Genomic DNA, 24,441 nt, shown 5'->3' on the forward strand with positions numbered 1-24,441 from the left:
TTGCTATAGTTAAAGGCAAATATGTGAAACCCCCCCCCCCCACCCTGTCACATTTAATTTCAACTACACCAGTTTGATGTTATACTGCTGACTATTTGTAGTCGTGGCACCTTCACATAATCTTTTCAAGGTGTAAAAATGCACTATTGTTACAGAGAGCAAAACACAATGCCCCTGTTAACAGAATCTTGGCAGATCAGGCAGCACAATTTCTTGGAGCTGTTAACACTTAATACAATGTGTTTTTCATAACCTTTTAAAAAAAAAATTGGTTTTAAGTTAATATGTATCTTGAGGTTTACACAAAAAAATGGGTTAGTTAAAAGGACTCACTCTGTTTGATTTTGTTCACTGTTGAAACAAAGCTTTGTCTTAACTTCCCAACCTGTAACAAATTAGCCTATGATTTATGTGCAGCTTTGGTACAACAATGAATTAAGCAGACAAAAGGCAGGGCTTAAAGAAAAAAGACAAGGGTGGAGATAGAAGATGACAATGATGGGGAGACTTTTTTTCTGCCACATACTCATTGTTTTCCTCAATTACCTAAAACTGAAAGAAACAACGAAATCATGTATCTTCATGTATCTTGTTGTAAGTTCTTACATATCTTAATATCAAAAGTATATCCTGAGAAAGAAATATTTACATTCTTGATAAATATGGGCCTAAATTAATGGCTCTTCAATAATTCTGTCTCTCACACCTTTATTAGGCTATAATTGGATGAGACTTTTCTTCCTTTGTACAGTCACAGTTCTTGAATGCACTGTGGTTGTCTCTCAACACAATTAATGTTATTTCAAAGTGAACCTTATGAAAGATGAGAACCTATACTTCGGCATTTTACAGTTTTCTTTTCTTATGCATATATTCAGTGATTTTTAATGTTGCAGAGCAGCATTAGGAGTCTCTATTTGCTTCAGTCACTTAAACTTCTTTAACAACACTCTTTTCATCTGCCCCTGTTTCTGAACATTTTCCAGCTGTCTGGTAGCCTTTTGACTTGTGTTAAAATATAATATTATGTAAAATCTCAGAGTGCATTAAGTCCAACACCATGTCCCTCCATTCAGTTTACTCAGCTTTTAACTTAGTATTTGGTTGTTCAAACTGTCACTCCCTTTAAAATACAGTCCATCAGTTTTCAAACTTAGAAGCAACCATCAGTGGAACATGCACACGGACACGCATATGCAGCTTCAGCCTTTTCCTCTGGGTATTGCTGATGTGAAAACCTGGTCTGATGTAGCAGGGTGAGGATTACAAATGCAAGCTTTTACATATGCACACACATACACACACACACACACACACAAACACACATACACTATGCAGGCCTTAAGCAGATGGATCAAGTAGGAAGGATGTGACCAGAGGAATGATGCATGACAGGAACAGCTGTGCTAAACTCACTTCATTCAAGATATACAAGCTCAGTCATCGTGCACTGGCAGAGGGGCAAAGTGTCGAAGCGAGACACAAGCGCAAACATAACGGATGCCTGTTATGCCGACACTCAAAGTGTGTGTGTGTGTGTGTTGTGTGTGTGTGTGTGTGTGTGTGTGTGTGTGTGTGTGTGTGTGTGTGTGTGTGTGTGTGGTGTGTGGTGTGTGTGTGTGTGTGTGTGTGTGTGTGTGTGTGTGTGTGTGTTGAATAATTCAGGGTTTTATTAATCCCTTCACCAAGAACATTATCATAATTACCACACTTTTTAGGGTACCGTTTGAATTATCTCGGTACTACAGAGTACCTTATATAGGTTACAATCAATCATGTTAAATTTCAGCACCTGAGAGTACGTAAGCGCAAGCTTATCTGTCCTTCTCTGCAGAGTTACGGTGGAGACAAATCGAGCCTACATCACGTCTGGAACCTGTTCAAGTCACAGTCCGGGCAATGGCGATAAAGCGGTCGCAAGTGTGGTTACAATTTTCAAAACAATGCAGGCAACATTTGCTGTATTATTATATATAAAATATGTGTCATCCACACTGCCAGCTACACCTAATGTGGCTGAATTTACTTCAATGCTGTTCACATGGGAAACAGCAGGCACTAACAGGCACTTTAAGTAATTATATAAAATACATCATCAAGTTTGTTTTATCCCAGAGAAATAATAAACTAATGCACTTCATAGGTGATGTAAGATAAGATAAAACTTTATGGACTGTTCACACAGAAAATGTTCTTGCATCGTCTGCTCCAACAAAAAAATTAATCACCTCCTTATCCTCTATGTACATGCAAGTTATGGACAGAGAACCTGCCTGTGATCTAGCTATACTTTATGTATACTAGGAGTTCAATAACATGTGTAAAAAAAAAAAAAAGTATGCGTTTTGATTAATTGCTGGTCAGATCAGAACTACTGCAAACATATTGAACAGTTGTATTTCAACATTCAATTTAAAACATTGACTTGAGGAAGGCTAGCTTAACATCCGTCTTATCTTAATATTTCATACATACAGCGGAAGAACAGAAGAAGTCTCCATTTTTAATTAGCTATGGGGGATTTACTACCAAACCTTGAGAGGGTACAGTAAATACAAAGTTTTGCAATTCATTATGTTTTTAATATGTCATTGAGTTATTTCTGCTTTTGTCCCTTCAGAGTACCAAAACATAAAGATCTTTAAAGCATCTCTTACTGGTCGCAAAATACTTTAAATACTTTGTGGACAAAATATGTTTTAAAAGAACGCATTATTGGATGATATTTTTGTCAATGAGATGTCAGATTTTCCTTCTCATGTTATATTTGACTTTTTCTTAGGTGGTGTTTTTCTGGTTTTCTTCTTGGTTCATTTGGGCTGCTGTGGTGTGTTTAAAAGTAAACAGGGTTGGCAAATCAATACCTTAAAAAAAGCCTAATATGTTGTTATGTCAGCCCCAACGCCTCTTCCCTGGGGAAACTAAAGAGCAATAGAGGACCATTCAGTGTGCACTGTCATCATCCAGAGCTATTGAGCTGAACATAGGAGTCAATACAGGGCAAATAGCTTTCATTGTGTTTCAACGGTTCCCAAAAGATTTCGAAAGAATGAGCAAACAATCCACTTTTAGATGATTGCTGTTCCTTCATGTTGCAGCATGAAGCCAATTCAGACAATTTGTAGAAACCAGCAATCTTCAAGAGAAAAGAAGCCACAAATTAGATGGCTAATGGATAAGTACCTCTTCCTACCACACCAAAGTTGTTGTTTTTTCATTTTTTTTACTGCAGTTAATGCGGTCAACTTCAGTGACAGAGACAAAAACAGGGATATAGTGTTAAGCTATAGTTTATAGACACAATTACAATTAAATGATGATATATTACATTTACATTAAGCATGATGCTGTAAAACTTCTAGTGTAGACTTTGTTATACACTCCCAATATCAAATCACATTTGTGTGTATTTTTTTCATGGATATTGATGAGATTAGTTCCGTCACAGTTTAGTCGTGTGTACCTGTTTAGATGTTACAATAATACTGAGGTGCTCCGCTGTTTGTTGTAGCTACACATTAATTCATCATTCAACTCTGCGGCAAAACAAACAGCTGTTAACACCATCTTGCTCTTCTGTTCGCTTGTCTTCTGTTGTTTGTCCTTCACTGGCAGAGCTGCTCATCCTAACGTTTAATGTCACTTAGAAAATGAGTATGGCAAATTAGTACAGATGAATTTCCCTTTATTAATGTGCAGTACAGTGATAGATGGTTAGAAAAGTTTGCAGCTCAACATTAAGTCAATCACTGAGTGAAAATATATTACGAAGCACACTTAGGCAAAACCCACTGATAAAACATTGCATTAATTTTAAAACTGAAAACTACATCACACAGGGACTTTATTCAGACATTTTACCTGGACAATCACAAGTTTCAGTTAGTAAACACTTGTGAATCAAGCCAGGCTTCATGTACTTAACTCCTGAACTGTTTTCCTTCTTTCCTTTCCTTCCTTCCTGTCTAATTAGGTGTAGGATTGGTTAAATTAATATCTCAGCGGAGGAAAAAAACTCTAAATGATTTATTTGTACATACAGCCATGCCCATGCCTGATGACAGTGAGCTTAGCAAAAATAATTCAAGCCTCTAGCAATTTATTTTCATCTCCAGTGAGAATGAAAATTATCTCACTAACAGATTTATGCTTAGGTTGAACCTTTGGCTCCAACTATAGCTGAGCTTTTAAATAAGGATGAAACCACGATAATAGCCCAATAATAGCCCGAGGAAAAAGGGCCTGCTCGGACTGTCCAATTGTTCAATTCTGAACCAAAACAGAATTTTTAACACAATATTTGCATTGTCATGCCTACCACACCGTTCAGTCCCTGAACCAGTTAGACATTAAATTGAGGGTGCACTTTCAACATAATTCCCTTGAGATATTAATAATAATGAATAATAAATCCATATTGCACATCTGATGAGGCTGTGTAGCTCAACAGTATGTCATTTATCTATGGTCATGGATGGCATTCCAAAACAAAGTAAAAAACGTAGTTGAGGGTTTCAGATTTTGCATATCAAAACTTAGTAGTTGTAATAGTAGTAGTGGTAGTATCACTTTATATAATGAATATGAGTTGTCATTTCGACATGTCACAGTAGGGGAAGCACAGGTGTAAATAATAAAATTAATGTATTAGTAATATATGCGCTTTTTCTGCTATGACAATTCAACAGTGAAAAGGGCCAACTGTAATATGGAATATGTAACCTATTATCACTTTCTGTGCATAATTGGTACAGGCTCTGCCTACTGTAATCGTAAGGCCCTGACACACCAAGCAGACGGTCGGCCGTCGGTCCTTATTGGGTCAACGGCGACCAACCGTCGGCCTAGTCTGTGCGGTGTGTCACAAACAACAGCCGATGCCGCTGAAAGCGGAGGTTGTTTTTAGTTTGGAAACAAAAGTGAGGAAAACAAACAAACAACTATGGCAAGCACACCCAAAGCTCCTTTCATTTTTCATCTCATCTGGGCAACTACAGTTGTTTTTTGTTTTTTTACAGAGCCCCGGAAGTGACATGGAGGAAAAAAACTAAACAAAAACAGGACAAACACTGTCTATACTTTTATAAGATCTTGACTTTGCTTTGCAAGATCTCAAGTTTTATTTTTTTTTTAATCCATCAGATTAGTGGCGAAGGACAGAAATATTGACAGGTCAACACTGCGGAGGTACATAAAGAAGAAGGAGGCAAAGAAAGTCAAAACATCGCCTGCAGCCTCTTGACAAGAGTGTCTATGGTCCATTCAAGACCTTTTACAACAAAATTTTGATGGTTGGATGAGATGTAACCGAGGCAAATCAGCCAACATATACCACATCCCTGTATGAGTGATTGAGGCTTTCATGTCGGCAATGACACCACGGAATATCTCTTCTGGATTCAGGTCCACAGGGATTTTTCCTTACAACAGAGATATTTTCCCTGATGCAGTGTTTGAATCATCCATGGTGTCAGACAAGCCAAACCCTGATGTGCTGTCTACTTCTGAAGAAGATCCACCCTTTGCTCCAACTTTGGCTTCAACCTCCGCGTCTGCTGATTTGCCTTCACAGGCATGTTCTTCAACATGCGGGACAAACTCTCTCCTCACCTCCCCTGGATATGTGTCTCACACTGAAATTCTACCCTTACCCAAAAGTCAGCAGCCTAGGGCACAGACAAAAAGAAAGCAGGTGAAGGATCCTGACTGACACAACTGAAAAAGCATGCAGTAGAAATGGAACATTAAAAGAGAAAAAACCGACTGATGGGTAAAACAAGTAATCAACAACAAAGAACAAGGAAAGACCAAAAAGAAACGAACCAAGGAGAAAACCCCAGTGTACAGCAGCTCTGAGGAGAGTGATGTTCCCATTCCACTTGATGACACTTCAGAGTGCGAGAGCTCCCAGGATGAGAGTAGTGAACCAGACATCTTAGATCTGTCAGTTGGTGACTTAATCATTGTGAATTTTGCGAACAAATGCAGCAATTACCATTATATTGGCTTGGTTGAGAGCCTTGAGGGCAATAATGTTAATGCAAGATTCCTCAGAAGAATCTGAGGGAGCACTGGCAAAAAAAAAGCCACATTTGCATTCAAAGAAAATTATGTTGGATCTGTCCGACTGAATGATGTGCTGAAGAAGCTTCCTAAACTTCAAAAGGTTGGAGGAACAGCAAGGAGGGAGCAGAACGTCATATTTCCCTGCAACCTCGATGGATGGAATGTCCAACAGTCATTTTCATTGTGCAGAGGTCTGAAAGTTCAAAATGTTCTTTTCAAACTGTTCATTCCTTAACAGAAATGTTTAAAACTAATGTTCACCAATATAAAAAATAAAAGACTATAGGGAAAATTTTAAACTGAATGGATTTGTGTTGTTTGAGATACTTTTAAAAAAATATAACATTGTTTGGAAAGGTAAGTGTATTATTAAGTTTTTTTTTTAAAGAGGCAAGTTATTGTTTATTTTATTATGCTTGCATTAAAATGTGAAAAATAGGATGGTCAATTTATCCACTGACTATTAACTTACCCCGGGCTAGGAGTAAGTTGATCACTTTTTTTTTTTCTTTATTGTTCACAAAGAAGGCTCGACACAACATGAAACTTTGCTCCAAGCAGTGTTGGACAAGTTACTTTTAAAAATTAATTAGTTACAGTTACTAGTTACTTCTTCCAGAAATTAACTAAATTAGATTCCATTACTGTGATACTAGTATGAGAGTTATATGATTTAAAACTCCAAGCACTCAGCACAAACTCACCTCACCTACATCTAGTCACTGACAAACAGTGTTTTAACAGTGAAATACTGAAACCAGGGGTGAAAGGAAGACGCCTTAACTGTCTCAGGGCAGGGTGAACAGGCTTCATCTTATTTTGGTATTAATCTGTAAAAGTGCAAATTGTGGAAATATCTCTTAAAATAATCCTGATGCAGTCCCTAATACAATGATAAATTCTGTAAGCTTTCCTGCCTCTGTTACAGAATGTGAAAATAAAAAATTAAAAAATGAGTAAGCCGTTTGGTGGAAGGTTCTTGCCACTCTCCCTCTCCTACCATCCTCTCATCTTGGACCATTTACCCTCCCCCTCTCCGCTTCTTGTAGCCTTGGGCTAAAGTGTGAGTATTGTGGTGATTTAGAGCCACGCATAAAATCCTGTCATGCGCATACAGACACAGAAATACAGAGACAGTGGCCGAGGCGGAGGAGTGCTTATGTAAGAAAGAAATTGAAAGTGTGTGTATTTTTGCACCTGTGGTGCTGATGTCACAGAACCGACCACCAACAACCAGTTAATTTCAACATGTCAATCTCAACCAAAGAGTACCCATTATTATCACCCTCTAAATTGGGAAAGAAAAATCAATTTCCTGAATGCTACCTACAGGACTTTATGAATTCATTGCTGAGGAGAGCCCTTTTTACATCACTGCCACATTTCAATGCAGCCACTCGCTTTCCCATGGGAGACATCACAAAGAGGGGGAGGCAAGAAACAGAGAGGGATGCATATATGTACTCTAGATGGGTGAGGTTGATTACTTGTCATGGGTGAGTGGAAAGGGTCAAATGTGGAAATAGAGAAGGAAAGAGATATTGAAAGGGTGGTGAAGCGAGCAGAGAAAGTCGTTGAGGAAGAGATATGGGAGTGTGGGACGCAGAGAAACAGTGGGAGAGGGACGGGACTGGAGAGGGAGAGTACGTTGAGGAATTTCAGTGTAAGCCAGTAGTCAGTCTAAAAATAGTCTTGATGATATATGTCTGAAAGCATTCAAATGAGTGTTGGGGTTTGTGTGTGTATGTGTGTGTATGTGTGTGTATGTGTGTGCGCTTGGACAGAGTGAATTATTACATTTTATTTACAAAAGTGCAGAATCTCAAGTCCCTCAGATAAATGAGTGAGTGAGTGAGTGAGTGAGTGAGTGAGTAAACGAGATGAACTCAGTTTAAAATCTTCTACAGACGTCAGGCTTTATGGTATTTCGCCCTGTTTTGAGCCTTTGTGTCACGGTCAGCACAGATGTCACTATGGTCATGTCAAAATCAGTTATGCAGCGTGTTTGCCTTTTTCCATAAGGTTGTGTGTGTGTGCACCGCCTCATTTCATGTATGTGTTGCCTATTAAGAGTAGCATCTCTCACCACACATTCACAGCAGAGCGGGTAAATGAGCAGGGTGACATGCAAAACAGCTATCATTGATGACAGCCCGTGTGTGTGCGATTTCTCAGGTGGCACTCTATATACTGGTTACACACATTATATATTGAAAGGAGGATGATAGGAGAGGAATTGAAATCAGAGGGCAGCTGTCTAGAGAAAAAGAAAGCCTGGTGTGGGGGGATTGGAGAAGGATGGCAGAAAGACAGCAATGAACATAAAGTATGTCTCACATGTTTCTTTTCTATGGGTTCTGTAAAGAAAAGCTCTCATTCCAAGATAGCATACATATTAGACAGTTTTAACTCTCAACAATGATGATATTCTTTCAGGTAAAGGCATGAGATAGGCATCAGCAATAAATTACTCTATATTTCCATATTTAATTATCAACTATTTAAATATTCATCCTCATATTCAAATGGGGGGAAATTGCTGTATATCCACTTTTAGTACTGAACTGAGTAGTTATTGTGTCTAAAAATAGCAAATAAGAATTAAGAAAGAATTAGTCTTTTAGAAATAGATAAATAAGTGCTGTCTCACTGAATGGCAAAAGCATACAGTAGCGCTGAAACAATTTTCACTCACGGAACACACTGAAAAACAGTGTTGAGTGGCTGAGGGAGAGAAAGTTGTTGTTGGTGTGTGTGGTGTGTGTGTGTGTGTGTGTGTGTGTGTGTGTGTGTGCGTGCGTGTGCGTGTGTGTGTGACACAGCCTGCAGTCGAGGTCGGAGTTGTATGTTGGTGTTATAGTAAGCAAACAGGACACACATGTACTATCCTTAGCCAACACTCATTAACACTGGGTGGCCCTTTGGACGGCAGTGTTTAGCATTCTATAATGAGTTTCCCTCCGGAGCAGCAGACTTGAATGTCACTCACAGTCAACTGCAGTTTGAGTTGGGAGGCAGTGATGTGTGTGGGTGGGGCAGTGGGCACAGTGTTTGTGTCTGTTTTCTGATGACTGAAGACAAAGTAAACAGACACCAGGCGCCTCTCGTAAAAATGCGTGAGAGCAAACAGTGAAGAGGAGAAGGCAGAAACAGAGGATTTAGGAGTATTACAATTATGTTTCTTAGCATGCTCTCAGGACAGAAAAAATGCCGGAATAAATGCCACAGACAGTGCGTTTTTTGTGGGCATGGCCTTTTAGTCTAGACAGAGTCTATTAGAGCCATAACAACCGGGCCTAAATAAAACACCAAATTAGATCCAAGTTTGCAAGCCATGTATCGCAAGAGAGGGAGTGACATTTTTATTGTACAACCTTACGTTGATGAGTTTGTGCAACAGCCCCATCTTGACATTTGGTAGCGATACTGTTGTAAACAAACGGGGTATAAAACCTCAAAAATCTTTGAAACCCAGTTCATATACTTCTACAGACTAGATTAGAGGTTTGTAGGACTTTGACAATAATTCAATGGCATAGTAGTACACTTTTTTCTCCTGAAAACAGCATTTTTTCTTCATTAAAATGAAGTTGGACCTGAAGACTGTTCTCACCAGACAGACAATAGGGTTTTTCCTGACAAGTGGTCATGCAAATAATGCCTGTTCTAACCATAAGCAAAAACATAAGCACAGTAGCATGACACTGTACTAGCACCACAAAATGCAGTTAGGAGGTGTGGGTGGCCATTTGGATCTACAAAAGGCTTATAAAATGTCTGACTTTGACAATGGAAACCGCTCGTATCCATCTCCGATAGTTCCAACAATTGACGGTACGCAATATTTCCCTGACCTTTCTCTGTGGAAAAACTGTGAAGAATAGTTTTTGTGACATCTTATGGGTTATTTTGGAAAAGTGATTAAGGGTGCCAGATCAGAAAATGCTCATTTTGTAAATCAATGTCAATGCATTTTGTTATGTCAAGTATGTGGAATTGCTGGACATAAGGCAGTGAAGAATCAGAAGAAAGAATCCGTTAAGTAGAGAAAATGCTGTTGGATTTGATAGGAGGGGGAGAGAGACAGGATTACTTTAAAAGGTGTGATGACTTAAGGGGTTAGATCCTATGTTCACACCTACTTATGCAAAATGTCATCACCATTAAAGATTCAGGTTGTCCAGTGTCTTTAGAATAGACTTCGCTTGGAGATTGAAGGCAAGTGTTTTCCTGCTGACCTCCAACCTCTTTCTGTATGCATCTTTCTGTGTATTTGATCGGATTCACAGTGTGTGCATTATGTACTTTATGTGTGAGCTTGTGTAATGTGTATGTGCTTGTGTCTATGTTCTACCTTCAAAAAGTGTGGTCAAGAGTGGGTATCTGTATTCTTGTCAGTAAATGTGGTCAAGCGTGGATTAATTAGCAGTAATGCAATTCACAGTGTCACCTCTCATTACTTCCACAGTGCAGAATCCCCGCCCCACTCCCTGTATCCCTCACACCCTCTCTCCCCTCTTTTATCTCTCTCTCACCTATGTATGCCCTCTTATGTCACTCCCATCTCTCTCCAGTGTGTCCCCTACCATTGTTTTAGGGGGAAAAAAACAAACAAAATATGGATGCACAACATACAGCTGTTTTCACACCTACAGGCAGGGGCGTAGCACAAAATTCTTGGCCCTCTAGAAAGGCATTTTCTATGGGCCCCTCCACCGCATCCACAACTATTCATCTTGTTGGGCCCTCCTCACATTAGGGCCCTGGATACTCCGTCCCCTTTTTCCCCCCAGTCCGACGCCCCCTGCATATAGGCAATTTGCTTCTCGTTCCTCACCTTAAAAGTTCAATCGGTCTGACTACATTGCACGTGTAACGCATGCATAGCGGACGTTCCAACACTACACTTTCGCTATAATCAGTGAAACTGGCTACACCGGGCACAAGAGAAGCGCATAGTGGTGCAAATGCTTCGCGGAGATCTGCTCTACAAGCGTAAAAATAGGACAGTCTTCTAGTAACATTTTTTTTATGCGAGGTGTGTGTGTCCCTTTTACATAGAAAGGGATCATAAAGTGTCATTATTTCGTTAAATTAAACTACGAATATACAGAAAAAGACTGAATGACAGTGGGTGTAATGGCAGTTTCCTTTTAAGAGTTTCTGTTTCTATGTCTTGTCTCACCTGCGTCCTTCACAGCGCTGTGCCGGCTCCCAAAAAACTGCACCACTTTCTGCACCACTTTCTGCAAAAAAAACTTGGCTCGTTGTTTCCACTCCTCCCTGCCTCTATTCCTTTTTCCTCATCTTGGTTGTCTTTTTTACTCTCACATCACCTTTTATCAAATCAGCTTTCTGTCTCTCAGCACGTTGAGCATTATTGTCCCTTCCCCATGGTGGACATCCTCAATTCTCTGGGTTTTACACCGGGGGCCTGCTCACACCAGTAAAAATTATTTATTTTCAGCAAAGTTTCATACAAATCACATAACTGTAGTCTACCAGCTTCTAAAAAAAAAAAGGCAAAGGAGGTGCTGCCCCTTTTCCACAGCAGGAAAAGCACCACAATTAAAATGTGCCAGTGACATTTCAAAATGGAGATGCGGCAATCCGCAGTTTTAATACATCAATTCTCATCGGTCAATTAAAAAGACACAGTAAAGTGTATGATTACCTGAAAGCTAATACAAAACAGAAAGATGAACCGAAGGCCAAGAGATCACACACACCGACAGAACAATTCGCCCATGTAAACCACAGCATTCGAGAAGGTGAAAACACTCCCAGCGGTAAGCGTAGCATTCAATGGTGTCACGATCTTTTTTTTTGAGAAACTCAAACTGTTCATAAATTTGTTTGATTGTATTTCTGCTCATTCAAAATTAGTGTGGTAAAGATTGTTTAGTATTTTTTATGAGGTTGGCCAAAAGAAAAATTCTACAAATCAGTATTGGTAGAGAAGTTTGCAATTGGTCTACCCAAATTTAGAATGAAGAAAATTACTAGAGATTCCATTCAGTTACACAAGCTAATAAGAAGTTAGCTGGCAGTTAGCAGACCAGTTAGCTAGCAGGCTACTGGGGCTGGCCAGCACTACAATGTTTCTGGCCAGCTAGCAAATTATTTAGATTGCCATCTACAATATCGCACCAACTTTCCCCATGAGGAAATCAACTTCCAACCCCACCTGTTTCACAAGGACACGCAAATACATTTTGTTTTAGAGCTTCCAGTTGTGACTCAGCTTTTGGCTTAGCTCTCACCCTTTGACAGCCCCAGTCTCTCTCTCTCTCTCTCTCTCTCTCTCTCTCTCTCAGTAGTTTTCTCTATCATTCTCACTATTTCTAATATACACTTACTCATTAACACACATCATCTATAAGAGTGTGTGTGTGGGCGAGTGAGTGAGTGAGTGAGTGAGTGAGTGGGGGGGGGGGGGGGTGAAAGGCATGTCAAGGTTGAGTGAGGGCAATCTGTTTCTATTAAATGTCACCAGAGTTAAATTACTGGCTCATAATGGATGCATGATACTTGGATAATGAATTAATATATCAATTGCAGACAACAAATGGTGAGCAGAGGGTGAGATCCCTGTTAGCTTTGTGGATTAAATATGAATGTTGCCTTTGTTCTGGACCTTGGCTACATCTGTGCTTGTTGTCTGGTCTGATCTAATCCAATTGCTGTGTAGAATTTGAATGGAACAGTAATTGGGCCAAGTCTATCTTGTCATTTGCAGGGACATAAGTAAAATGAAGGTAATCTCCCTTCGTGCTTCTTGTCTCTTAATATCGTATAATGAGACATGGAGAGGAACCCCCTCTACCAGCCTCGTGCATTATTTAACCTTCATTAGGACATTAGTTGGAGAACGTAACGGGCCAAAGATAGGTATCAGAGGGAACAGGGATAAATTAGTGGATGAGAAAGCGAGATCTAGAGGATGGTGCAAATTAGGAGCGACATACTGTACATCGTCTTGTCAACATCTCATAAGATTTTAGAACAAAGGGAAGTCATTCAAATGAGTGGTGCTTTCAAAAGACAAACAATAGAGTTCTAAATGTTCCACTATACTGATCGATGGTCTGCCAAACATCAGTCACTGCTCTTTTTTGGTGCATTGTTACCGTGTGTGTTTGTCCTTTCTGATGGCTGAGGTAGACGGTAGACATGTAGGCTACGTGAGATACACTGTAAAGGCAAGTCCAACAATAACTCATGATTGATTTTGTCCCCTGCCACTTGGAGGAAGAGACAAACACATTCCCCACAGGGCCTAGTGAGACAGATTGTGTACCAAGAATGCTATTGTTACTGAAAAGCACATTTTCCCTGACAAGGCAGCGCAATTTCTCCTCCCCTCCTCCCCTCCTTTCTCACAATGACAAATACTCTTAGCCTGATAGATGGTATTGTTTCCAATCACACACACACACACACACACACACACACACACACACACACACACACACACACACACAACACACACACACACACACACACACACACACACACACACACACACACACACACACACACACACACACACACACACACACACACACACACACACACACACACACACACACACACACACACACACACACACACACACACACACACACACACACACACACACAAAACCAAGAAAGTGTCAGCAGCCAGTCCACATATCTCCCATTAGTGTTATAAAAGTCAGCAGGGAAGAAATTTAGGCTCAGCTGGACAGGACCTGATACGCCCACAGAAGCTTAATATTAAGATTGGGAGGGATGTTAAGTCCTTTATTTACAAATTATTGGTGGATGTAAAATACCCAGCAGTCTTCCCACAAGAAAAACGTACTGTATGGTACTGTATGGACTGTACTCCTGGAAACTGCAAAAGATTATTACTTAAAACATATTTTCAAGCAAAGTATTTCAAAGATTTTTATATTAAGTTGAAAGTATGTAGTTAAATAAGAAAAAAATCCTTGTGAATGTGAGAATTCTGCAAAAAATAGCACAAAAATGAAACTTTGAAACAAACAAAGAAAAAAGTGAAATACGCCAACAACTGTAAGGTATTCAGTTCTGGTGTGGTTAGAACAAAAGCTGTGTGGGCCAACGGAGCCACATTGTCACCATGCAGGACGCGTGCTGTGTTTTCTCATCTGCCAGTCAGCTCCCGTTTTAACAGCTGGCTGCCAGGAAGAGGAGAATTAATCAGTGCTGTCAGATCTCTATGCTGATCATATGATAAGGCACAGAAACACACTCACTGACACACAATGTATGCAGAAAATGCGCTGAAATCTCATCTATTACATTGCTAGTTATGCCTCTTCGGAAAGTTGCTGAACCTTTTCAAAGTTGCCTTCTGTCGCCGAAGTTGCAGCCGAGTTAAGCGCAGAGAGGTGTTTGTCTTGAAATCACAAAACAATGTTTGCAAAGAGTCCTTCTGGGATATGGTTTATTGTGACTCAGTTTAAATAATTTAACTTGCACAATGTGTTTGAGTGAAGCATTTGCTTTGTGTTGACAATTTTGAATGGGAATCCTAAAACCATGCGAGGTTACGCCAGGCTGGGTTCCTGTCAAAATAGGAAACCATTTCAACATCCCCAAGGGCCATTGGGGACCCCTGGGAACCAGTGCTGTGTAGAAGCTGCTGATTTTTTAATGACACTGATTACTGGCTTATGAAACTACGCTCTGGGATTTTAGCTGTTTGAGCTGGCCTTGACAGCGTAGAGAAATGCATAACAGGCAAAAGGTCAGTCTGCACTGACTGATAACAGACATGTTCCACATCAACAACCCTTTCCACTAGAAATTATGTTAGGAAATATTAATTTAGCCAAATACGTTTTAGAAGAATAAAAATACGGTCACACTATATTTTACAGTACAATAATGACAGGTAATAAGCCGTACTTTGTATCAAATAGGAGAAAACAGGGACTTTACTAGACAGGAAATGAACACATGTATACCCTGATTACACGCCATACACCTAAAGTATGCTGTAATTAGAACCCTATGTATACTAATAGCAAATAGTAGTCCTAGACAAAAATGGCTAATTGATGCACAGATTTGCATATCTTAGTACACGGGTTAAATAAACGCACGTGGTATTTTAACAAATGTTTTTTTAGGGCTGTCAAAGTGAACGTGTGTTGGAGCTAAATCCTGCTCCATTCTCAGGGTTCATTCAATTAGTATCAAAATCTCAGATGTGGATGTGTGAATCCATTTTATTACATAGGATATCCTAGAGACAAATACAGAGTCAACCTAACACAGCTCTCCCCCAAATTTGTCTGACTCTCTGCTCCTGGACCCCCTGGTCTTATTCACAAAGGGGGGGGGGGGGGTCTCTTGCCCACAGTGGTGTGTATGTGTGCCTATTTGTTATCTTTCAGATGGAATGTGACTGAGGGTTTATGACACTCAGTTCAGGAAAAGATCAGTGGGGGTAAAAGTGACTGAAACCAGACTCAGGATGGTCACTGACAATCAATTCTGCTTCTAACACATTTGTAGAGCTGGATTATAACAAAATGTAGCAGAACATCTTATATTATAAAACAGAAGTATTGCAAAACATCTTAATGTAACAAACAAACTATATATTTATGACAACAAACTTAATGCATGACTAACATGTCTTCATTTATGCTGAAATAATGCTTTTATCTTTTAGCTTAAATGTATAATGCAAATCACACACAATGTTCAAGCACATATAACATTTTAAACCCCAACACGTGTTAACGCAAATTTCTTTTAACGCCACTCATTTATTAACGCATGCGTTCTGTGATTTCACTTCGTAGTTTGGGATTTTAAGAAGCTGTGGGCAGTAACTTTGTGGACAGTGTTGCAAACTTGGTGACTTTCTTACTACCTTTAGCTACTTTTCAGACCCCCTTAGCAACTTATAATACAGCCACTAATGGGACTGGATGGCTAGCAGAAACAAAGCTCCTTGAGCAGAAATGGACAGATAAAAGGGTTGTCTTTCTTTTAATGGCAAGTTGAGTTTCAAAGCCCTTTCAGATGGTTATCTCCACAAGACATAAGTTGTTCGCATATGTAGTGGCCCCTTGGATTCTCTGTAGCTTCACAAATAATTTGCACAAAAATGATGTTCACATATCAATCATGCTTACACCCAATACAAATCCTTTTAACGTTTATCTAACAATCAAAATGAAATTTAATTAAATATGTTTTAAGGTATTATGACAATTACAATTTCACATGCTTCTTTTAAATGAAGTACAATACCTATAATTTTTCACAGAAAGAATATAATCTTTTATATTAATGACATGTGCAATTAACCCATAAACAAATAAAGTAGTGGTGTTCTCTTTTCCTTAAAGAAAATCCCTTCTGATAATAATACAGACATTTTCCTTCATATCTCATTCCACTCTCCAAGGGCGCCAATCAAAGAGTTTCCGCCATCAGTTAGCATGCTCTCTAGCTCGACACTCTCACAGTTTGGAGCTCTTAGAAATAACATGTACAAATACATGGAATAATAAAGTAAATCACAATGTAAACTCTTTCTTTACATTATTCAAATGGATGAAAAATAACTAACGTGTTTCCAAGTTTTTACCGTTCCTCCGACGATGCGTGAGCACCACATTGTGAAGCAAGAGTAGAAGAAAGTTTAGCATCTCAAAAACATCAGAAGAAGAAGAAAACCGCGCTTTTCAAAATAAAAGCAGTATAGACGACAAAGTGACACTACAATGTCTTGTTAACATATAACTATACTACTGTATAGGAGAATATTACCGCAATATATCAGACATTTACAGCACGTAATGTTGATGTAAATGAAGTTACCAACCGAGTAGTCTAGTCTCAAATAAGCATTAAAAACATACTTAAAAATATAACGTTTAAAGTACATTCAGAACAGATGAAAAAATGTGTGACTAATTCAAAGTTAACTAGGACACTCATTCGATTAAATAGTGTAATCGATTCACAGCCCTAATATTTATTGATTGATTGTGTATTGAAGATCGCTTGTGTTTGACAATGACAAAAACAGCCCAGTGGTTGCCTGTGTTGAGAGCACATTAATTGTATTTATCAGAAGATGCTAACAAGGACCTCTGCCATTCCAAACCACCATATCCATTATCCTGCCACATTTTCTCCAAACCCCAGCTAAATATGGAATATCATTTCTCTTGTTGAAGAAATGTCATGGGAGAATGCCTTTTCCATTCTCTGCCACTCCTGGCTCAATTAGAGTTCTGTAATTACTGGGAATGTAATTTATGGGTTGAGAAGATGGGATGTGTAGTGTGGGTTGCAGAGGAAATCCTCTGGGTTTAAATGCAAAGCAATGCTACATACTTTCTCCTCGATGCAATCATGTAGAAAGGCTCCTAACAGTTTAATTTGAAGATACATTGGGGTTGGTTTGTCCCATTATCTGGGCTTAGATTAGGCTATGAATCCATTTTAATCAATAAGGGTGTTGACATTTATAATAACTCAACAGTTTGACCTGCAGTACACCTTCTGATCATAGAGTCAGGCTGTTATCTGCCAGAAACACCAGCACTTGGCCTGAATCCAGCCACGCACAGGGAACAGGTAGAACTATTTTCGATGCTTTATTTTGAAGTGCCTAGAGAGGGGTAGGCCAACTCCAACTAAGCCGATTGTGTATTATGCTGTCGGGCTGACAATGATGCAATCTAAGGCAGTGAACTATCCCTCTGTTTTTTTAATTTCCCTCAAGCATCTGTTTCTAAATGGGGCTTTTATCCCTTCAAGCTGAGGCACGTTGTAACCTTCAGCTGTTTTTTTACTCTTTTCTAAACGCTAAGCAGGATAGCCAGAGGGAAGAAACTGCTGCCAGGACACCGTACACTCTTCAATATGGTTAATTACCGCTACAATCAGATCAGCCCATTACTAACTCTGTGCTTAATAGGGAGAGGGAGGAACTTCAGTGAAAACAACTGGTTCACTCAGTCATGTGTCAATTATTGAAATTAATGCTTTACATGCATTTGCATTTACAAATCTGTTCCAATGTATAGTGCATGCATATCATAATTAAGGTTGGCACCATATGCAGTAGACACCACTTAAATTTCAATTATTCAAATCCAGCATTTTTGTTTCTTAGTAGGCATGTGAATGTGAACAATGCCTTCCACTAAGCGCTTTTCCCCACATCCCTTTTACTGATTTAGATTTGAAAGCCCTCGCAGAAATTGTCAATTTATAGACAGATACTTGAGTCCACTCACTCTCTCTCTCTCTCTCACATACTCGCTCTAAGTATGTGTTGACAGCTCTTTGAACTATAGGGTTTCATATTTGTGAGCTATTCAAGCAAGCTAAAATTGATGTGGATCTACTTCACAGAAAGAGGTAGAAAGTGGAAGAAAAATGTACTCTGTCAATTTATGATCATAGTCTCATTCAGTCAGAGGTGTTTTCCAATCCCTGGCATTAAGTTGTTTTTCTTTTATTTAATATAGGCAATTTGAAGTCCTTAATCATTTACAAAGAACTTGAGCAAATTAACAAAGTGAATGCTAAGATCAAACATACTGGTATATATTTCAGATTCAAAAGGTTTTTAATGCCTTTTGTATTTAAGAATTCTTAAAAAGGTCTTTGTAACATTTGTAACATGTTAACTGCTTATTATCCATTAATACTTGTGTTGTGTTGAAAATAAACATTTGTTTCATATACCTTGTGTATATACATATAGGCTATATTTTATTTATACTGTATGTATGTATATACACACACATACTGTATAGACATACATATAGGCTATACATAGTATATACTATATATACATACAGTATATACTAGATACAGTGTATACATATATATCATGCACACACACCACACACCACACACACAAATACCCCAACAACTAACATTGCTTTTTGCACATAGTATTACTATTTGTTAATGTTATAAAAGAGTAAATGAGTAAAATAAGTAAATGAAATTCACATTCATCTATCCAGATTAGGTCTACATCCAGTTGAAAAAAAAAAAATCAGAATGCCAGGCAATCATGTCATATTATGCAATTAAATTAACTGATCTCGTGATTTTATTTCAGGGTTTTTTGTAAAGATACTGCTATCACATCTTAAACAGAAAACACATGCGTACTGAGCTCTAGAATTAGAAAGAAGATTGCTGTGGCTATTTGTTCATTCAGCAAATTCCCTCTGGAACGGACTTTGAAAGCTTGTCTGAGGTGTCAGGTAACTTCATCTCACTTTACTTAGAGACATTTGTTTTGCAATATATTTTAAAACAGAATGTGACCAGACATATTTTATTATTAGAGGCAGGATACTGTACAGTGCATGGTAAAGCAGGATCATGTGCCAGCACTTGTATTTGAGGAATGAAAAAGTAAGGAAAACATAAACTGATCTCAAACAATTTGTTATCTGTGAACAGGCCTGTCAAAGTAAAGGGCTACCATCACATAAAGGGTAATGTTAACGTGAAAGTATGTCCGGTTTTCTGAATTTGTTGGGTATTGACATTTTGCTGACATTCACAGTTTTTCCTGAATTGTTAATGGCGAGCAATGACCATAAAGCTGACTGAATTTACTGTAGACTCCACTCGACCCAAAGCTACTATATGAGTCAGAGGATCGCTAACATTAATAAATGAGCATAGGGTGGACGAGCCATTAAAAAGTACTTTGAAGCTCCATTTAAGAAAAGATGGTCCAACCTGCTCCGTGTAATTTAAAAGAGAAATAGGCTGTGTCAGAGGGCATTAAAACATATTAATACAAATGTGGTTTTGGAAAATATTGGTCAGAATGAAGCAGTAGTTATCGTAATCACCGTCACAAGTTATCATTTCAAAGTAACACATGCGATTTCCATCTAATAGATGTAAAAAAGAGGCAATAAGTGGCAATGAAGGCAGGCGTGAAAGTGGTAAGAAAATTATATATTTTAGATTTTTACAGTTCTGACAGGTCTGAGGTAGGGTTGGGCAGTAATACAGTATACCGCGGTAATACGGTATACCCAACTCTAATCTGAGGCATTGAGACAGCACTGAGAGGGATGGATGCTGACAAGGATATAGTTAATATATGCAGCATGGTGAAGTCAGAAGAAAAGAACAGTTAGTCCTCTAATCACACAAAAAGTCATCACAAAGGCCCTTCACAGTGCAGCTCAAAGGGAAAATAAGGCAAACTCAGGTGGATGCTGAAAGGGGAGAGAAAAGAAAAGTAAGGGATTGGAGAGCGTGGATTAAAAGGAGGGGGGAGATGATGTGATGTTTCATCTTTCAGGTCTTTGTCTTTAGCTTTAGTGTCATCTACTTCCACAGCATGGCTCCAGGCTTTGCACATTTACATATTTATTTTATTTACATAACTATTTACATAATTACCATAATGAAAATGGTACCCTGCCAATGCTTTGTAGCACATGAACCTGCAATAAACCCATAGTTTCTAAACAGATTTCTATACATACACTATTCTCTCTCTTTTCATTTAGCCCATCATGTCCTCTCTTTTGTCCTCTCTCTGCCCCCATGCACACATCACCTCCCACAGCACTAGTATGAAAGGCACCGGATGTATTACCACTGTGCATGTGTGTATATGACCTAGTGTGCCCCTGCTGAAAGCCCCATACACCATAAGGACCACTCTATCTGATCTGCCCCATCTGCTATCAAGACAGGTAGTGTCCACACCTGGGGGAGAACTCTCTTTCTGTCTTTCTCAATCCGTCGCTCCCTCGTCACGTACACACAGACAACTGACAAACATGTGCTCACACACACCTATGCCAGGATGCAGAGAGCTTGTTATTGAGACATCTGCCAGAGAGCAGACTGACTGACGTCAGTCATCCGGCTGTAACAGATGATGATGAAGAGCAAGGTCAGCGTTCTCGGTCCTGTCCTCTCTGACTACGGAGGGCCTTTGCTCTGATCTCCAGAAACTCCAGAACAGTAAAGTACATGCTCACTAGGTACAGTAAGCTCTATTTTTTGCTTCTTGTCCCTGGAGGTTAAACTGAGCGCATGTTTTAAAATCGGTTACAGGATGAATTTATTTAGCTTGGTGACATTTCAGTAACTAACATAGTAGCAGAGTATACGCTGACAAATATGGCATAGAGACAGCGGGGACCTTACCAGTGCAAAAGAACAGTGCATCTACATTAAAAAAGGAGTTTAGGCTTTGGGTGAGGGTGCTTAAAGTAAGCAGCTTTTATAGTCACTTGTTGATGGAGCCACCATGGCTCCATTGAAGCCTTTCCAGATCTGTGTTGCCTGGTATTTGTGTGTACATGAGCGGCATTACTCTCTGGGAAATGTGCCTCAAAAGGGAATTTCTTAGAAATAAGTTAATACAGAATTGAAATGTCATTTATTCAGCAAATTTCTTTTGGATATCAGAACATGCACTTCTCACAGCTTAGATTTAAAAGAATCACTATGCCTCTTGAGTGTTTTGATTATTAACGACATTCTGCTGATAGTATGAGAACTGAGTTCTATTTGGATATTCTACCTACATTGCATGATGACATTTTGCAACAATTGTATTTGGCAAAGGAAACCAAATCGTAACAATAAAGCCCTTTACAAGGTTCTGATATTTCTCCCTAAAAAAGGAGTTTTTCCTCGCCACTGTCGCACTAAATGCTGTTGCTGTTGGGGGAATTACTAGAATTGTCGGGTCTTTGTAAATTATAGTGTGGTCTAGACCTACTCTATCTGTAAAGTGTCTCGACCAGTGATGGAAATAACAGCATCATAAATACCGTCGTTACTTTTTTCAGTAATGAGTAATCTAATTGGTTACTCTTCCTATATTAATAACGTTGTTACTGTGCATTACTATAATTGAAGCTTTTCTTTTCATCAGACCAGCTTGATCTCTGAGCCGAGAGGTAAAGACTTTTTTTTCTTCCTTGGTTAGTTGGCCGTGCACGAAACAAGCGCATAAATGCTTACAATTGGCTGAGGTAGAGTAAAATTTCATGGTAAGCCAATCAGAGGTAGAGTTGAACAACGAACAACACAAGCGAGTCAGTCAACGAGAGAAAGGTTTGGGATTAGGAAATCAAGGAGAGGAGCAACTTTTGCTGCTTAATATTTCCCACCGTGGTCAGAAAACACACGGGAGACACTTTTTTTTCCGCTCACTATGACTCTAGGGTGGCTACTCGCTCTGAAGCTAATCGCTGTCAATTTCTCATTTCTCCCTCACTCTATCACCCACACATAACATACATTTTGGAAGTGTGTATATTAGGGCTGCACAATTAATCGAATTTTAATTGCGATCACGATTTTGACTTCCCACGATCAAATTTGCGTAATCGAGCGATTATTTTTTTAAAGCGTCATTTCATAGAACGCTCCGGGTTTTTTGCATAGCCCATCTGCAGCTACTACCGTCTGCTCATGAGCCAGTCAGTTGTTCCTAGGGCTGGGTACCGAACTTCGGTTTTTTTTAAATGGTACCGACCGAAATGTTTCGGTTTTACACAGTATCAAATTATGCCTCGTCTTTCGGTGCCAAGTTTCGGTGATTGGCTGTAACGTTAAACGTGATTGCGTCACCCAGGAAAAATACATACGTGGTTACGCCGACAGACGGGGTTCACGTGTATCTGTTGTGAAGTGGTTGCGAGCATCGTTGTACTGCTTAAAAATCCCATCTAGATCAAAAGTGTGGCTTCACTTTATTAAGATTTATGCCAACAGTGCGAAATGCAATATATGCAAAAAAACATTGTTGCTAAGGCTGGCAACACGACTAATTTGATGAAGCACCTGATGGGGCACGGGATCAATTTAAGAGCGGAAAGTTGCACAGTGTTTGACTGCAAGAAGAGCGGACCGCAGCCAGCGCAGCCTGCGCAGCCCTCCTCCTCTCAGCCGCCCGTGAGCAATGCAAAACCAGAGCCGACTCCGAGTGATTCAAAATATCCACCACGGAGTACCGACCTCACAGTGCCGTCCTCGAGTACGAGGACGGCACTGTGTCTGGGATTTCAACAGGCTAGTTTATGTTTATTAGCGTTACTGCAACTTAACACGTGCATCGTGCTGAGTTAGCTTGTAGCCTTATTTATTGCTGCGTAGCTAGCTAAATCAAAAGCTAACATTTACAGACAATACTTTGTCCATGTTGTAAAAAATGCTTATCCATTGGGTCAGCTGGTTAAACAGCTAACCTTATCTTCACTGTTATTTTTATATTCTCCTCACAGTGGCCTCTGACTCTGATGTGTGTGATTTTCTTTTTCTCAGAATTGATATTATAAAACTAGTATCGAAAAAGGTATCGTTCAGGAACCGATATCGAAGTAAAGGTATCGGTATTGGTACCGGTATCGAAAATTTTTGATTGATACCCAGCCCTAGTTGTTCCTGCACCGTGCAGCTTAGTTTCTAGATGTAGACAGTCCCAGAGGACAGAGAAACGGGAGGAAAACTCAACAGAGCAGTCGGTTATACGTCGGTCTCAAGGTTTACCAGTTTACCAGTAAACGCAACATTTGTCCCGTCTGTTGTTTTTCAGACAACAGCAGTGACCAGTGCCAGTCGGTGCTAGTTAGCGTCTTTTAGCTGTTAGCTAATAGCGTCTGTTAGCTGTAAGCTAGTAGCGTCTGTTAGCTGTTAGCTCCTCTAGGATGCACCAGCGCTAATGTCCTCCCATCCGCTGCAATGCTGTTTATATGGATATGGTTTAATTTTGCGTTACGTGACCCATTTCGTCTGTAAAGCCGTGCCTGTGTGGGATCTCTCCTCTCCTCTCTCTCGTCTACTCTCCACGGAGCCCCGCCACACAGCGCCGGTCCAAACTTCTAACATTTGACTACAGTTTTAATTTTTTATTAACACAGCTGTATATTGTTAAGTATGAGGGGCAAAACTGTATTTGTACCTGTGTTTCCGCTGGTAACTCTGTTATCGCGGCCGCCACGGCAAAGAACACAGAAGAAGTTATTGAATGCAACTAACTTCAGTTGGTAGAGTAACAGCGTGAGACGGAGCTGCTGGACCTGGACCTGGGCCAGAGATGTGACCCATTGGGAGAATATCATAGTTCATAAAGATGCAGCGCAGTGAAGATACAGACGTTTCATACACACGCCGTGTATCCGCCATTCGACCCGTGCGGGACCCGTTCATAATGATAAGCCGTCTCTCTGTGAGTAGCGTCCATCACACTCCCTCTCGCAGTTATAAATAGCCTATATGACAATACATTTTGTTTTGGTTAAAATCAACAAATAATCGTGAGAATAATCGCGATCAAAATTTTGATCAAAATAATCGTGATTATCATTTTGGCCAT

At 39.5% G+C, this 24,441-nt stretch overlaps 1 long non-coding RNA gene across 1 annotated transcript; it reads left to right on the top strand.

Annotated features, from left to right (window-relative positions):
- The first annotated feature begins 5,541 nt into the window (after positions 1 to 5,541).
- LOC116694730 (uncharacterized) lies at positions 5,542 to 24,232 on the top strand. Its single transcript, XR_004333255.1, has 3 exons — positions 5,542 to 5,895; positions 8,706 to 8,709; positions 24,221 to 24,232. It is a non-coding gene; the product is annotated as an uncharacterized LOC116694730 (long non-coding RNA).
- The last annotated feature ends 209 nt before the right edge of the window (positions 24,233 to 24,441 follow it).

This window comes from Etheostoma spectabile, chromosome 8 (assembly GCF_008692095.1).
Source record: "Etheostoma spectabile isolate EspeVRDwgs_2016 chromosome 8, UIUC_Espe_1.0, whole genome shotgun sequence".
Classification (NCBI taxonomy): Eukaryota; Metazoa; Chordata; class Actinopteri; order Perciformes; family Percidae; genus Etheostoma; species Etheostoma spectabile.